A 16,971-nucleotide genomic window follows, 5' to 3' on the forward strand; every position below is an offset into this window, starting at 1 on the left:
GTTTTCTTTAAACATAATTTGAAGTACTATGTTATGTCCTTAGTGGGTGAAACCTGCTGTGTTTAGATGTGATATTGATACAAATTGTATTTCTTTGAGCTCTTTTATTTTCAGTGAACTGAAATAAATGTAGAAAGCAAGGTAATTTCATCAAAAGTAGCAAAAGCATGCATGTTTGGAAGAGTTCTTTCAATCATCCACAATAACAGCATTCTCTATGGTAGTTGAAAAGTGGCTAGTGTTGCACTCTGCTGTGTTGGGTAAATGTTTGTACTTTCATTACTTTTTCATAACAAAATATTTTTTCTGACAATGTGCAAAAGATTCATGTGTAAGAAAGAAAAATGTTGTAACGGTCTATTTTTCACCATACAAAATTTCTGTGTGCTTTTTGATTAAAATAAAAAAAGGTTGCTGTTATTAAGCCATAATAACAAATTGCTTACATGCTAAAATAACAACTAAACTGTACAATAATTTCTTCTGACTGTATGCACCTGACACACAAAAAAAAGAGAGATTTGAAAGATCATCAGTGCAGATCACTACTGAATGTGGACATAGACTGATTAATTATCTACAGGGGAGATTTTATAAATCACTAAGGTACCCAGAGAAGCAATTAAACTGAAAATAAATGGCATTTCTATTCCTAAGTCTCTTGGTTGTTTTTGAATGTTCAGGTTCCACATGAACACATTACAAATGAAGCTTTTGAAATACCTGGAAAAATCTGTGTTTTCTATTTCTCCCTTTGGTGCTCAATGATTCTTTGGTCAGCACTTGTCTTCCAAAAATGTGTACACTTTTAAAGTAATTTGCCTTGCCATGCCTTAATCAACATGTAGATCTAATTTTCTGGACATATGTTGAAATTATCCATAGGAAATTGTCATGGTTTGACACTGGCACAATGCCAGTGCCTCCATGAAAATGTGATCTCTACCTTGAATGTTGTGAAGTGGAATCTAGAATAGAGCAAAGCAGGCCTAAGCTTAATAACAGGGAAAAAAAACTTTATTAAACTACTACTACTAAAGAAAAGAGAAAACTAAAGAAGGGGGGAAAAGAACCACACAAAGATCAAATGAAAACTTTGCAAAACATTCCTCCCCCCACCACCCAACTCCAACAAACCACAGTGAGACACAATCTGGACTCCAATCAGGTTTCCACCCTCCAAGCAACCGATACTCAGTCCATCGAGGGAACAGAGTTTCTCCTGTGCCACAGACCCCCCAAGAAACACAGCTTCACATCCTGTGTTTCCATGTCACACATGGCACCGCCCGGAGAAAAAGTTTGCCATGGTGACCTTTCTCCTTTCTATGCACAGTGCTCTCACTACCAATGCATGGATGGTCACTGCCTTTAGGATTTTTCCTTTCAAGGATGCCCTGCCAAGAGGGGAGAAAACAACAGTTCAGTTTTTTATTGTTTGGGACTACAGTCCCCCCCATTTTCCATTTCCCCTGGGGCCAAGGGTTCAAGAACAGAGATCTTCTTTTCTTCTCTTCTCTTCTCTTTCTTTTCCAGGACAAGGGGGTGCCACCACAAACCCCCCAACCTTTTCTCTCTTCACTCTACTTTTGTCTTTTTTCCAGCTGAAGCAGGTCTCTTGACTTACTGGCATCCTCCCAAAACACAGTCCCTCTTGAAGGAGAAGATTTGGTTCAGGTTGTGGCTAACATGGAAAAGTCCAGCCAAAAGCCACTCCTTGTCCCCCTCCCATCCAGAATTCCTCCTTCCAACATCCCATCCCAGGGTCCAAGGTGTCCCTCTTCCTCTCTTTCAAACCGAGGAGGGGAAAGGAAAATTCACAAAGCTTTCATTTTCTCAAGAAAGGGTTAAAAGTCCGAACTCCCAGGATGGCTCGATGCCCGGACATCTAGCAACTCCCACACAACTGGGCACCTTGCAGCAGCTCCCCCCGCTCCTCCTTCCTTGCGGCTTTCTCTCTCTCTCCCTCTCGGGAGAGGAACTCTGGGGGGGGAAATGGAGACATCCCAGATTTCTTCCACCCTTTCATCTGCAGGGGCCAGCCCGGTTCCAGTCCTTCTACCACCCTTGGGGCTTTCGGCCTACCTTTCTCAGGCCATAGGCTTCCCCTCCCCCACCCAGCTCGTGGCTGGGCGGGGGAAAGTCTGCACTGCACGCTGACCGGAACCAAAGAGAGCGAGTTCCCCTGGGAATTCTGCTTTCAACCCCTCTGTGTTCTCAGAGGCGTGTCTATTTTCAATTGGTCAATATCTAAATTGACCCCTTCCTTCCGGAAAAAATTATCTTTCCGTGTCAAACCACGACAGAAATTTTTTTTTCCTGATGAGATTCTGAGTTGTTTGTTTTGGCTGGACTCCTTGACATTAAAAGAGATTTTCTTTTTCCTATTTGGTGTTCTTTAGAAATGTTGCTCAAGATTAATAACTCAAGGTTGAGTATTCATCAAGCTTATATCTTCTGAAAACAAGCAGGAATTTCAAAACTGATGCATCAGTTTTGTGAGAATATTAATTTTGTGTTGATGTGGATTGTTTCTCTAGCTAGACAACATATCAAGGATCTCAGTTTCAAGGAAAACTGATGCCTGGTAACTGATCTGATGCCTATTTTGTTTATGATTTTAAATATTTGATTAGTTTTTAAGTATTTTCAATGACTATGTCTTGGGCTTGTATCAAGTAAGTCTGGGGGTAATAGAAGTGTTACTGGCTTCCTGTTTTCTTATTTTTGATGATTTTTATCAATATTACTGTGTAAGAAGAACTTAAGCTGGAAGTCATGTGGGGTAGTCTAAGTCATTTTAGCAATGAATAATCCCCCTTGCCTTGATTGCAATCACCTGAGGGATTAATATTTTTTACGTACATGGTATCTTAAAGAGAGACTTGGTTCAAGAAAAGTCAATACTGAAATATGAGCTAAACACTCACCTTTTGAGAATGTTGGATTTAGCTGTTTAATCAACCTTCCAAACATTTGCTAAGTGGCCTGATGATTATGTGCCAAGATAGACTGGGACTGTCTATCCATCTGAATATTTAATATTGTAAGGAGTAGAGCTGCTCCAACAGGAAACATGGACTGTTATCCTTTTTTTTTTTCTTTTTTTTTTTTTTAATTTTTAATTTTTTATTTCCTTGCCTCTACCCTCTGCTTCTTCCCTTTGTGTCTTCTCAGCTAAATCTGGCTTGAAACTCACAAACAAGTGTTTGGTGTGGCTCATGTTTCTGACTGCATCCTTTTACCTTTTCTGGCTATGAGAATATTTCTGTATCTGTGTGTTGTGCATGTTAATCTCCAGAATTCTTCTCATGAATAAGAATATTCAAAAGTTAATAAAAAGCAAATTCATTTTCCTGTGAATACTGGGTACATCCAAGGATTTTAATTCCTTTTTTTACACATTTTGTATTAGAAAAGGTCTGTCTGAAATCAGATTTGACTACACAATCATGGAATGGGATACTGACCACAACACAGCATTACATTTAATGATGACAAGAATCTTCCTTTTGGGAGTCCTTAATTTGGTGCATTGATCAGCCCCAAATAAATTCAAAGGCAAGTAAAATTATGTCTTCTGTGGCCAAATTATGTGACAACTAATCCATTGTGCCAATTTCTGAATCTTTAGAATTTAACATAAATAGCATAATGGAAAGCAAATAATTAAAATATTTTTATTTGATTTAATTGACTTTGTTAACCACTGGTAGATCATTAAATGAAGTCTGTGAAATTAAACATACTTTGTCACACTATGCTAAATAAAATTGTATATTTTAAGAGAAATGTAAAAAAATTAAGAACAAAGTATAGACAACTGTTTCTTGTGGGCAGCCTTGTATATGCACTGACTAAAGTTAAAATTTGCTGTCATACAGTCCTTTAAGCAACATGAATTTGATAGAAAATGAATGCAAAATCACGTAATGGTCTAATCCCATTATAGAACAAGGAGTGATCATGAGTTGCATGTATACTGCAATAGTGGTCAAGTAACACAACAATGTGTAGTTTCATTTTTTTTTTTTTTTTTAGTATAATGAGATGCAGTGAAGCTTCCTTTTGGTTGATATAATGATTTCACTGGCAATCATAGATTTATAATTAGAGGAATATCAAAGGAATAAAGTTTCTGTGTGCCAGACATAATCTTAGCTATGAGTACTCAAACAGACAGAATGAAACTTTGAAATTTATACACCAAAAAGGGAGATTGATTAAAGATGAAAGATTCAATCTGATGCTGTGTGTCATTGTGTTGGTTCTTTCTTCCTTATATTGCCTAAATACTCTTGCTGAAGCAGTCCCTCCCTGGACCCTGAGAGGGCATATGGTTCTGTCACCTATTCTCTGTGTGAGGCATTGATTAGCTTTTGATAATTTATAGAACATCTTTCAGGCTGAGTTTAAGACTTCCATTATGCATTACCTGGAAAATTTTCTGGACAAACAGGTTGTTGAATGTGTACATGCAATGCTCATGAAAAAGGCTGCTGTTTTGGATGAACAAAGACTTCTGCTCAAAGCAGAAACTACTTAGGTTTGAAAAAAAGACTCAGCTCTCTGAGGACAAGAGCAATGAGAGAACATTACTAAAAACTAGCAGCTTCTAAGGAAATGCAGTTTCTAAAGTACTATGTACACACTTTCCTTTGCAAAAGGCACCCTAGAAAAAGGAAGGTTTTAATGTTGCAAAACCAAATACTTAGCATAAAGGAGATGTTAACCATCAACTTCTATAACAACAATGATTGAGTCTTAATTTCACCATCAGGTACTGCTTGTTTGTTTCTGTTAAACTCCTGCATTATAAGAAAGATTTTCAATATTTACTTTGATCAACATTATTCAATATGTGGCTTTACTTATTTGTTGTATATCATCTGAATTCTGAACTTTATTTTCTTTTTTTTATTGTTGTTTATTTACTGTTTTCACCAGGGCTCTTATCAGCCTAATATCTTATTACATATTAAACATTAATGCACTAATCTTCCATTTTCCTTTGAGAGTGAAACTGGTAGGTCTCAAATTTTTTGCCGGTGGAGAATCCTAGTTTAGTGAGAGAAAAAGTATCAGTTTCAAGCTGTCAGAAATGTAAATCAGTTCAGTGTTGGGTACAAAATCCAAGGCCTCTGTCTTAGGTATGTGCTAAATAGTAAGTAATTTTTAGTGCTGGGCATGTGGCAATTTGTTCATGGTTTATGGTGCTGGAGTGCTCTACGGACTTACTAGCTAAAAGAGGAAGAGAATATATTTTTTAGGAGGGGCCCAGTACTGTTTATTATGGAATTTCTTTGAATCCCCTTCTTGAACTGAGTTCAGAAAACTCACATGAAGGAGATGGACATTGAAACTAAGCTCTGTAAAATAGCCCAGTCATGTCTGTACTACATTGTAGTATGTCACAGTCATCAAATGATAGATCTTGTGGCCAACATGAAAGGGGAGGAGTGCTTTTCATTGCCTGTATTTCTGACAAATAAAACAAATTATTAAAAAAAAATAGAAATTATTTCCAGAATAGTGTCTGTGAGTAATCATAGTTATTTACCTAGGTCTAAATATAATAGTCCAATGACTAGACTTTTTATTTTTGCAAAAATTGCTAAGTTTATGTAACTGAAGACCTGGCAACACTTTGATTTAATATCACAGATCAGTTTTTCACAGAAGAATTAATTCTGTAATTTACCCAGGGAAGACAATGAAGAGCTTTTTCTGTAAGATTTTTTGTCATTTCTGGCCATGTAGATGTATTCCCTTGGTCTACAGTCCCAGTGTGCAAATATCTGGATGTACTAATGAGACTAGCAAACAAAGACTAGTTGCTTTGGAGCAAGAAGTTGATGAGGTTTCCAAAGCACAAAATACATTTACAAAATAAATGTGGAGTGCTGTTAACATCCAATTCTTTTTTACCCTGCTTTGGTAACTTTTCATTTACATATTTATTAACTTAAGCTAGATCAAGTATTTTTTACAATGATAGGCACAGAAAATAAATTAATTGTAATTAGTTTTATTGTAATGAATAATAAATGAATTTTTTTGATAAGCCACTTATTATAGTCTTATTACTACATAGTTTTACTGAGGCATTAAAGTTTGCATTTTAATTTGAGAATATTTGCACTGTATTAATTTATAGTATCTTGCCTTCTTAGGAAAATGTTTATTTTTTGTTATACATTTTAGTTGAGATAGCTGAATTAATTATTAATTTTAATGAATGTTCACAGAATCACAAAATGGGTAGGATTGGCCACTGGAGGTCATCTGCTCCAACCTCCCTACTCAGGCAGTGTTCCCTAGAACATATTACTCAGGATTTGGTCCAGGTGGGTTCTTAAGAGCTTTAGAGAAAGAGACTCCACATCTCTGTGCAGCCTGTTGCAGCACTCAGTCACTTTCACAGTGACATGCTCAGATGGAATTTCCTGTACTCCATTTTCTGCCTGTTACTTCTCATCCTGTTGCTTGGAGCCAGCAAGCAGAGCCTGGCTCCATCTTCATTATCCCGTCCATTCAGATGCTTGTCTGCATTGACAAGAACCCCCTCAGCTGGCTTTTCTCAAGGCTGAACAAGCCCAGCTCCCTCAGCCTTTCCTCATATGAGAAGTGCTCCAATCCCTTAATCATCATTGTCACACTCTGCTTGTCAGCTCCAGGAGCTCCATGTCTCTCTTGTACTCAGGATCCCCTAACAGCACAGCACTCCAGATGTGACCTCAGTAGGACTGAACAGAGGGGCAGGATCACCTGCCTGGACCAGCTGCTAGGCTTTTCCTCCTGCAGGACAGAAGGCTGCTGGCTGTCTTTGCTGTTAGGGTGCATGGCTCACTCATAATCAACTTGTTGCTCACTAGAAAACCCACATCCTTTCCTTAAAAGAAAAAGAAAGCATAACAAAGCTGCTTTCCAGCTGATTGCTCCCCAGGAAGTCCTGGTGACTTGGATAATTTCTCCCAGGTGAAAGACTTTGCATTTGACTTTGTTAAACTGCTTAAGATTCCTCTCTACCCAGTTCTCCAGCCTGTCCAGCTGCCTTTGAAATAGCAGCATAACCTTCTGGTATAACAGTTTTTGTCTTCCCAGTTTTTGTCACCTATGAACTTTGCAAGTGTACACGTTTTCCCAACATGCACGTCATTGATGATGAGGTTAGACAGTTTTGGCACCGGTATTGATGCTGAGATACACAACTAATGATCTGCCTGAAACTGGAGTGTCTGCTGCCCTCTCTGGGCCCAGCTGTTCAGACAATTTTCCATCCAGCTCTCTGACTAGTTGTCTAAACTATGCTTTGCCAGATTGTCTTTGAGGATGAGAAGGTTTCAGAAACCTTCCTAAAACTGAGGTGACATGCTTATTCATGAAGCTCTATACCTCATTTTAGGAGTCTGAAAATTTTGTTAAACTTGATTTCTTCTGTATAAATCCATGCTGACTATTCTCAATCACTTTGTGTCATTCATATATTTGGAATAGATTTTCGGGATAAGTTGCTCTACCACCTTCATAGAGACCGATGTGAGGCTCATTCTGTAGATTCTCCTTCTTGCACTTCAAGACAGGAGTGACCTTTGTTCTTTTCCAACCTTCAGAGGCCTCTGCCAATTAACATAACTTTTCAAATATAATTGAGAATGGTGATGTCAGATGACATCATAGTGATGACAGAGAGATTGTTCCATCAGGCTCATGAACTTGTGCATGTTTGCTCAAGTGTTCTCTAACCTAGTCCTCCACTGATGATGGTATGTCTGCTTTCTTCCAGACTTTCCCTCTTGTCTCAGGGCATAATGGATGACTCAAGGCCAATCTCACCTGTAGTGACTGAGGTAAAGAGGGCACTGAGAACCGTGATCTTTTTCATGTTCATTGTCACCAAGTTCCCACCTTACGCAGCAATGGACCAAAGTTTTCCAGTCTCTTCCTTCCTGCTTGTAATATCCTGTCCTGTTGCCTTTGACATCTCTTGCCAGATTCATCTATAGTTATTTATTGGCTTTCTTTACCCCATTTTTGCAAAACTAAACAGTATCTCTACACTTCTGGATTATTTGTGCCTCCTTCAAGCTCTTTTGCACTTCCTTTTTATTTCAGTTCAATCAGGAGCTCCTTGCTCCTTTGTGCAGGCCTCCTTCCACCTCTGCTTATATCCTGCTTGTTGGGATGGACCTGTTTTGAGCTTGAAGGAGGCATCAACCAGCTTTCCTGGACTCCTCTCTATAGGTCTGTATCCCATGATATGATGGTAATGTCTGCATTCCTGAATCCATGCTGTGATTTTCTTTTCTTCCTTGCATTCTCTTGCCTAGATCCTGAATTCTACCATCTCGTGGTCTCTACAGCCAAGACTGCTCAAAACTTTTACATTCAAAGACAGTTTTTCTTTGTTTTTAAGTGTGAAGTCCACTATTCATTGTTGTCCCCTTGATCAACTGGGCTGGGGAAGTTTTTCTTAATGTACTTCAGAAAAGTCTTAGGTTGTTTGTGCACTGCTATGTTGCCTTTCCAGAAAATATGAGGGTGATTGAAGTAATGCTTGCATACCAGGGACTGTGAATGTGGAGCTAATTCCAGAGTTTTTCAGGAAGGCCCTGTATCAGATGCCCACCATAGCAAGGCTTGTAGTGTCCTGCCTGCCAGCCTTGAACTGTATGCCCTTGCCTGGCTCCTGAGCAGTCCCAAGGATGGTATGCACTCCATGCACTTCCATGCCTTCCACTCTCACAAGAAGTGTAATATGCACTCTTTTCTTCATAGCATGTGCTTCCTGAAGTGACTCCATCCATTTCTTGAAGCCCTCCAATATCAGCCACAGAAATACTGTGGGATAAGCCATCCCACAGTATCTCTGTGATCTCAAGTCATGTAACTGCACACAGACTTGTGACTCTTGCTGTTAATTTCCCATGTTATAGGCACTGGTGTAAAGGCACACAGAGAGTCCCCAGAAAAGGCCTCATAGCTGTCTCCAGCGCATTTGTACTCATTTCTTTAAGGATGGGATGCTTTCTTCAAAGAAGCCAAGGGCTGTCAGCATAACTCTGTCTTTTGTAACCTAGCTTTAGGTAATAACTTATGTATTTTTCTTTTCTTCTTACAACATACAAGGCTTATACTAATGTAGACTTTGCTCAGACAGTAATATATTCATAGAATTTTTGAATTAGAGAGGCTGGAATTGAATAATTCTATTGGATGGCATTCCTGTCAAGTATGTATGAAATTTTATCCTGTTATGTTCATTGAGATGAGATATTTGATCATAGTTGTTATAAGTGATAGCATACTAAAATTTTCTGACTCACATTTGGTCGTTGGTTGGAGTTTACTGACTTTCATCACTACACCTTTTTTGAACTAATACAAATTATATGAAGTATGGAAAATTCTGACCTACTCGAGTCATGATGAAAGTCTGTGTATCATTTTACTTAGCAAGTCTTTAATTGAAATATGAAAGAAAAAATATAGATAAACTCTATAGTCTTGTAGGCTGATTTTTCCACCTTGCCTTTTATCTTTTCCACTGATTTCAGCTGTGGGTCAAGGGTGAAATTCAAATTACTGAAATGAGTAGAAAAATTCAGCTTTAATTTGTAGATTTGAAAAATACAAAACTTGGAACAGGATTGCATCTACATTTTTTTTTTTCCCTACTTTAAACGCCTAGAGGTTTTGGAGACTAAACTGATGTACAGAATCATTATTACTCAGATAATCAAAATTCTGATATTGTCTCTGTAGTAAATCCAGAATTTTTGAGAAGGATTTTATGACTTCGGAATATAAATATATACATGGATCAATGATTTCTGATTTAATGTATTTTTTGTCTACATTAATCTCTTTAAAAAAAATGAAATGTCACTATTGACTGGTATTTCAGTACTATATAAAATTTAAAAAGAAAGTACTTAGGATATTTTTAATGTAGGTTATGACTCCCAGGCATTTAATAAACAATATCAAGTGTCAGATATTTCAACTAATGAGCTTGTTGCTGAATTTTCTGTTTTAGAGATGATAAGTAGTTTCATATTTTAAATTCTGGAAAACTTTCGGTTCTGGGAGCCTTGCAGAAGGCATTGTGCTTGAGAAAATATATCTGGTCTGTTTGGCCTCGTACTTAGGGCTTGAGAAATCTGTGTGCTATTTATATAATCTGTAGCTTAAAAGATCTTTGGGAAAAGTAAACTAACTGTGTATGGATAAAAGGGTAGAGTGTAGTGATCCTAGCTGGAAGACTTGCATATGGAGGAGTCAAATAGCACAGTTAACCTCTCGTCATGGGATAGATGTTCATATAATGACATAGGAATATTCAGCAGTAGGAAATATAGGTTTGCCAGTAGCTGAAATTACTCACTGTCCATATTCCTGTTTTTATTTTGTCTAATTAAACAGCTAAGTCATTTGTTGTTAAGCCTTTTTTACAATTCTGCTTTCTCTTTGTTTCTGTCCCTCATTCCCTATGCTGTATTCTCCACCCCCATTGGTGCAAACCCCCTTTTTTGACTTTTATACTAAAGATAAAAAAAATTTGTTAAATACTAAAATGACCTTTACGTGGTGTGATTTAAAACTCAATTTTTATCAAAATAAATGTAAATGTTTAAAATAATAATCCAAAATACTGATACTGAACTTGAAAAAGAACTATCACATTTTATATATTGAAGGAAATTACTTTATTTTCAGATAATTCATTAAAATATGAATATTCTGGAATGAATTAATCAAATTATGAACAGTGAAAATAAACACTGAAAACAGTGAATATACTGTATGCTACAGTTTCTGAGCAACAGCTTTTTACTTTGAGTACATAGAAGAAGATTCTATTTTTTTCAGTAATATTACAGTCAATCGTTCTCATTTTATTGATAAAGTGAGATATGTTGATGAGTATAATCCTAAATAAGGGTGCTAAAACCCAGCCTGTTCATCACTTGCATGTAAAATTGAACTGGAACAGATATTCTGTGCAGTTTTACCCCACCACTCCCTTGCTCCCACTTCCGATTCTTGATGTACGTAGAATTTTAAAATGCCTTGTGAAATTCCCACCATTCTTCTACCCTTTGATTTATTAACAAGGCCTCAGGAGATCCGAGTTCAAGAGTTTGTAGTAAAAGGTAGTTTGGAGATATCCTGACTTCCATGTCATCTAATCTCTGTAGGTGCCCAGTGAACACGAAATTGTTTCTTTCTCTAGCATGTGAGAAAACAGATGTGTCAATGGAGTTAAAGTAACATAAAATTTTGGAGTTACTAGCTTTGTTTTTGTTGGTTTAGCAGCTTTATCAGGGTGGTAGAACTTCTCTATTTCAAGTTTGCTTCTTATGAATATTCCCATATTTTTTCCTATCTTTTCCAGCATGTGAACATTTCATGTTGCTTAATTTTGGTCAGAGAAACTTGATTTTATTTCCCACTGATGAGTACCAAGAGGTGATGTACTTTTATAGTTCTATTATAATAACAGGGACTATCAGGATAGACTTCTATTCTAGTTCATCCTTTACATCTACTTTCTATGTACATTTTCTCCTGCAGCTATTATGTATTTCCAAAAAGAAATCAGCAAGAAGTATATAGCCAGAAAAATACAAAAGTATAACTAAAGTGAATTTAATATCAATGGTTAGAAATGCATTTCCTTTTTTAAAAAAGTTGATCCTCCATGAAAAGTATTCTCTGTGATTCATGTCACATGAAATTGCAATTTTTTTCTTGTAGTGGTTTAAGTAGCATATAATAAATAGTTTTGCAAGAGATATTTTCTTAATAATGTAACTTTTTACTGGATTTTCTTCATTTTCCTCTTCATATGTGATAGTACAATTTAAGAAATGGCTAACCACTCATCATGAATTATAGACTTGCAAAGTTAATGTTGTTACAGCAATTAGATACTTTGATCTGGATTAGAACATGTTAAGAAAGTCATTAGACAGATTTGCTGTGCATAATGAACATAAAAGCTATTTGTATATGATTTCAAAAAGGCAAACATTAATTGGAAGTAAAGTATAGCCTTGGGGTATTGCAAGAAGGCTCTGACTTCAAGCAGATGATTTACTTGCTTTCTTTTACTGCCACTTTTTCTTTGAAATAAATTGAAATATAAAACTTTCAAAGACTAGTGAGTTTTTAGCCTTTAAAGACTGATTTTTAGCTTTTAAAGACCAGTGACAAAATGTCCAGCACACAGTGGGTTAAACACACAATGGAAGGGGTCAACAAGAGGTTCACAGGTAGGACACCCTTGAACTATTCTTATAGTGATTGAGGTCACTTTGGACTGGCGACCTGTCAGTATTGGGATCCTTCTTGGGCCCAGTGCTCTTCAGTGTCTTAAACAACTTGGATGCAGAACTCAAAGGTACACTAAGGAATTCAACAACAATACAGGATTGAGAGGAGCTGTTGACTCCTTCAAAGGCAGAGGTCCTAGAGAGAGGCCTTGACAAATCAGAGGTCTGGGCAATCACCAGCCATATGAAGTTCAACAAGGGATCCTGGATCTGGGGTAGGGCACTCCTGGATGTATGGACAGCCTAGGGAATGAGATGCTGGAAAGCAGCACTGTGGAAAGGGAACTGGAAATCCTGGCAAGTTGAACATGGGTCAGGAGTGCCCCTGTCCTGAGGGGCATCAGGCACCACATGGCCAGAAGGGCAAGGGAGGGGATTGTTCTGCTCTTCTCTGAGCTGGGGCAGCCTCACCTCCAGCGCTGGGGGCTGGTTTGGGTGCCACAACAAAAGAGGAATACAAAACTATTAGTGAGCAGCCAACAGAGGGATCTGAAGATAGAGAATGATTTAGAAGAGAATCTGTATGAGGGGCTAAAGTTACTTGGTCTGTTCAGCCTGGAGAAGAGGAGACTGAGGACAGACCTCACTGCAGTTACATCTTCCTCATGAGACTAAGAGAAGGGGCAGGCGCTGATCTCTTCTCTGTGGTGATCACTATCACTATAGGACCCCAGGGAATGGCCTGTTGCTGAAGTGGAGGAGTTTTAGCCTGGACATTAGGAAAAGGTTCTTCAGCCAGGGGGTGGCTGGGCACTGGAACAGGATCCCCAGGAAAGTGGTCACAGCACTAGTAGAGTTCATTATGTATTTGGACAAGGCTGTCAGGCACATGGTGTGATTCTTTGAGTTGTCCTGTGCAGGGCCAGATGGTTTTTCAGGTCCATTCCAACTCAGGACATTCTAGGACTCTGTGATCTTTTTTCTATGATTCTGCATCTGATGGTTCAACAGCAGGATTGCTTCATTCTGGACATGCCATGCTAGTACATAAAGTAGACTAATAATCTCTGTATTTTGGGGGTTTAGATAAAAATATCCTCTCTATGTTTTGGCACTGTTTATTAACAGTGGAAATTTAAATTTTAAACTTAAATACACATATATGATTATGGCAAAAATTTTGTCTTCATGTAAAAGCAGCACACTTCTAAAGCACACAGGGTAATGTTAATGATTCTTTTATTCAGATTTCCTTCTCTTTTTCTACAGTATCTGTAGAAAGTATTCATATATGCATATACTGCATCACAGTCAGTTGATATTCTGAAACTGGGAAGCCTGTCCAGAAAAGAGCAGACATATGGGGAAAGAGCACAGACCAGATTAATTATTCTACTTATTTTAAAGAATATTATTTTTGCAGCATAAGAATACTGCAAACTGTAGTCTTTAAACATGGCAACTCAGGAGAAGGAGAGCTTCTACACATTCTGGAGAAATAGTATCTATATCTCAAAATGATTCCAACATGTTTATATAGGCCAAAAGTTATTGCCCAAGAGATCATAAAAGAAGCACACAAATGAAGATACCTGAATGTGAGTATGGAAGATATTTTCCATTGTTTCACTATCAGAACATTTTGGTGCCTTTTTAATATTGAAAATTTACCCCTGGTATACCCGTTGTATTTTACAGAGATTAAGACTTTGATCTGGTTTGATATGGTAACTGATGTGTGGTTTCTGTTTGCATTCCAGGATGATTTAAAATGTGCACCAAATGCATAATTTCCATTTGTTTCTCCTCTAAAGCGGGTGCCAAGCAGCTATAGATGGTGCAGATTGTCTCTCTTTGTGGGAACAAGCCCTGTGGGAGTTTGAGCTGGTGGTGCCCCAGCACTGTCCAGGGTCTCTGGCACTTGCAGTAAACTCCTTCACAGTACAATTGAAGGTGGCACTTTCACAAATTATCTTTCACAATTAATGGCTCCACCAATCACGGGGTGTTGGTAAACCACATGTCATCATCTGGTTACACGTTTCACTGAGAATGAACCTAGCTGATTAGCTGGGTTCACCTACAGAATATTAGTCCTGTAAGAGCTGTTGGGCTTGATGGTTAAAGAGGAGCTAACTATACATAAAAGTAGTTGTTACCTAGTCTTGTCCTAAGAGCTCTAATGGCCTAAGTTAACATTAAAAAAAGTCTCTACAGCCTGGCATCTAGAGAGGCATGTATGCAGCCTGCAGTATTGTTGCTCCAGGCAACCAGCTGTTCCTGGAGAGAATCTGCAGCCCTGAACACCACAGAGCCAAATAACCTGTGAGGTGCTATTATCTCTCCTTTTGCATTTACACTTCTATTATTTGGAATAGGATTAAAAAGTACATCTTCAAAGACAATTATTAGATTTATTAATTAATGGCTTGTGCTCATTTGGGAAAAATACTTCATAGACTAGGACAAGAGTTATTTTTTGTGCTATCTGAAAACAGTGTAATTACCTGAGATAAAATTACTTTTCAAGATGGAAGAAGTTTCATTTTGAAGTGATGATGCAGTCACCCTGTGCTTTGACATTCTTCTTCCTTCCTAAATACTGAATTAGCACAAAGATGATGTTAGAATTTATATTGAAAAAATAACGACAAATATTGTCAGCTGTTTTTTTCACCTTAGCATGTTTCTACAAAATACAGAGAAAGGAACACCAGTGAAAAGTGTCTGATGGTAGAATAATTTAAATGCATGACTTCTGATTTTAGCATGTTTAAACAGGAGGGCATGAGCTCAAGTGTGTTAATTTTTTCTAAGTGATCAAATGATGACTTTCTCCAGACAATGATCAGAGGGAATTGTGATTCAGAACTTTCCTTGTGCAAAGATTTTATTGTGGAGAAGGAGCAATTCTAAGTCAAATGATTTTATGGAAATTATGCTAATAAATAATTTTTGAGTTTCAAGAAGTAAGTTGGAGCCTTTCAGGCAGTGAAATTTCTGCAGCAATAATAGACACTTTTCACAGATGATATTTTGTTTTTTTTAAAAGTGATATTTTTGGTCTGAAAGACACAGACATACCTGTAATACACTAAAGTCTAAAGAAAAGCAGTTGATGAAGAAGGAAATACCAGCCTAATCATTTTGTTTTTATGAATGCAAAGGATTTTAAAGTTTATTAATATAATATTTTTCTGTCTACTGTTTGGTGTTCTCATTCACAGTTCAAGGCCTAAGATTCCTATGGTTCATTTTCTGAGTCATTATTCATGTGTAAAGCACCTAGCCTTATTCAGGTTCTATATGTACAATAATTGCAGCAAATTCAATTGGCTTGTTGGAGTATAATTTTCTGATTATAAGACCTTTTGGTTTAGATGCAGTTCTGAGTTCAGCCTGCTGTCAATAGATAAAGCTTATCATTACCTTCCCTTCATCTATAGAACTATCAATCTTGAAACTTAATTTTATTTCTGCATCTAAAAAAGAAAAAAAAAAAGAGCATTATAAGTAGCTGCATTCTATTTTCTGGAACCAGAGTTTGATTTCTTGTACGCTCATCATACTGCTTTTGTCTGGGTTAAGGTTAGCTTTGGTCATATTAGGTTCTATATTTCACATTTGTGACTACAACAAATTTAAAATAATTTTGGGATATTTTCGGTATTGCAGAACAGTACTTACACAGCATTAAGGCCTTTTTGTTCTTATGCTGGCCTACATGGACATGGTAGGGCTGGAGACACTGCCTGCACGGGAAACCCCAACTTCCCAAAGGGATGTCCCATACCATGACTGTCATATGCAGATATAAAAGCTGGAGGATAAAAAAGCGGAAATTTGGAGTTCAGACTTAGTGGCATTTATCTTCTCAATTAATAAACACGACAAAGCCTTCCCTTTCTTGAAATGTCTAATCTGCTGTCTGACTAGCAAGTGAATAGGAATAGTAAGTGAGTACCTTATTTACTTTTCTTGTGTGTGCAGTTTTTGCTTTATCTATTGAATAGTCTTTACCTCAACACACAATTTTTCTCTTAGATCCTTCTGATTTCCTCCCCCATTCCAATGGGGAAGAATAGACAAAGGTGAGTGAGCAGCTCTGTGTGTTTCTGCTGTCATCTGTGGCTAAATAGCAACACAGGTAACTGAAAGTAGTACACATTGTTCTTGCTTTTTTCATGTGTAGTCATTGCATTCCAATTTTATGGAATTTGATTTTTTAATATGTCAGGGAAGCCAGCTGTGATAGAATCCACAAATTCACATGTATTTTCTTATCAAGCACCAATACATTTGGCAGAAGAACTTTCTGTCCAAAGAGTAAGAAAAAGTGGTATCAGTCTTGTAATACAAATAATATTAATCTCTCCTATTTAATAAGCTTGAAAGCTTTGTTCAGAAATAGTTACATGTTTTGACAAAAAGCACAATATATACTGCCTGTTACAGAAAAATAGTAACATTTGGTTTATATTTTCCAAGTGTATACCCTATTCTTCAGCCTTTTAACACCCCTGATCATAATTCTTGAAACACCAGAGCATTTTATGGATATAGTTTGCCAATGTTTTGTTTTATTTTTTGTTGAAATAAATAGTTGAAAGCAATGTTCATCAAAACAATTTACAACAGTGAGTTCAGCAGAAGAAGAAATTAACCAAGATACAAGGTCAATAAAGGACATGGA

At 37.3% G+C, this 16,971-nt stretch overlaps 1 long non-coding RNA gene across 1 annotated transcript in view; it reads right to left on the bottom strand.

Moving 5' to 3' along the window:
• Positions 1 to 1,004: 1,004 nt before the first annotated feature.
• Positions 1,005 to 16,971, bottom strand: part of LOC146763895 (uncharacterized) — a 358,050-nt gene continuing 342,083 nt past the window's right edge. The window contains exon 2 of the long non-coding RNA XR_014951645.1: positions 1,005 to 1,906. This is a non-coding gene — a long non-coding RNA (uncharacterized LOC146763895). The remainder of the gene's footprint in view (positions 1,907 to 16,971) is intronic.

This window comes from Lonchura striata, chromosome Z, assembly GCF_050655825.1.
Source record: "Lonchura striata isolate lonStrDom1 chromosome Z, ASM5065582v1, whole genome shotgun sequence".
NCBI lineage: Eukaryota > Metazoa > Chordata > Aves > Passeriformes > Estrildidae > Lonchura > Lonchura striata.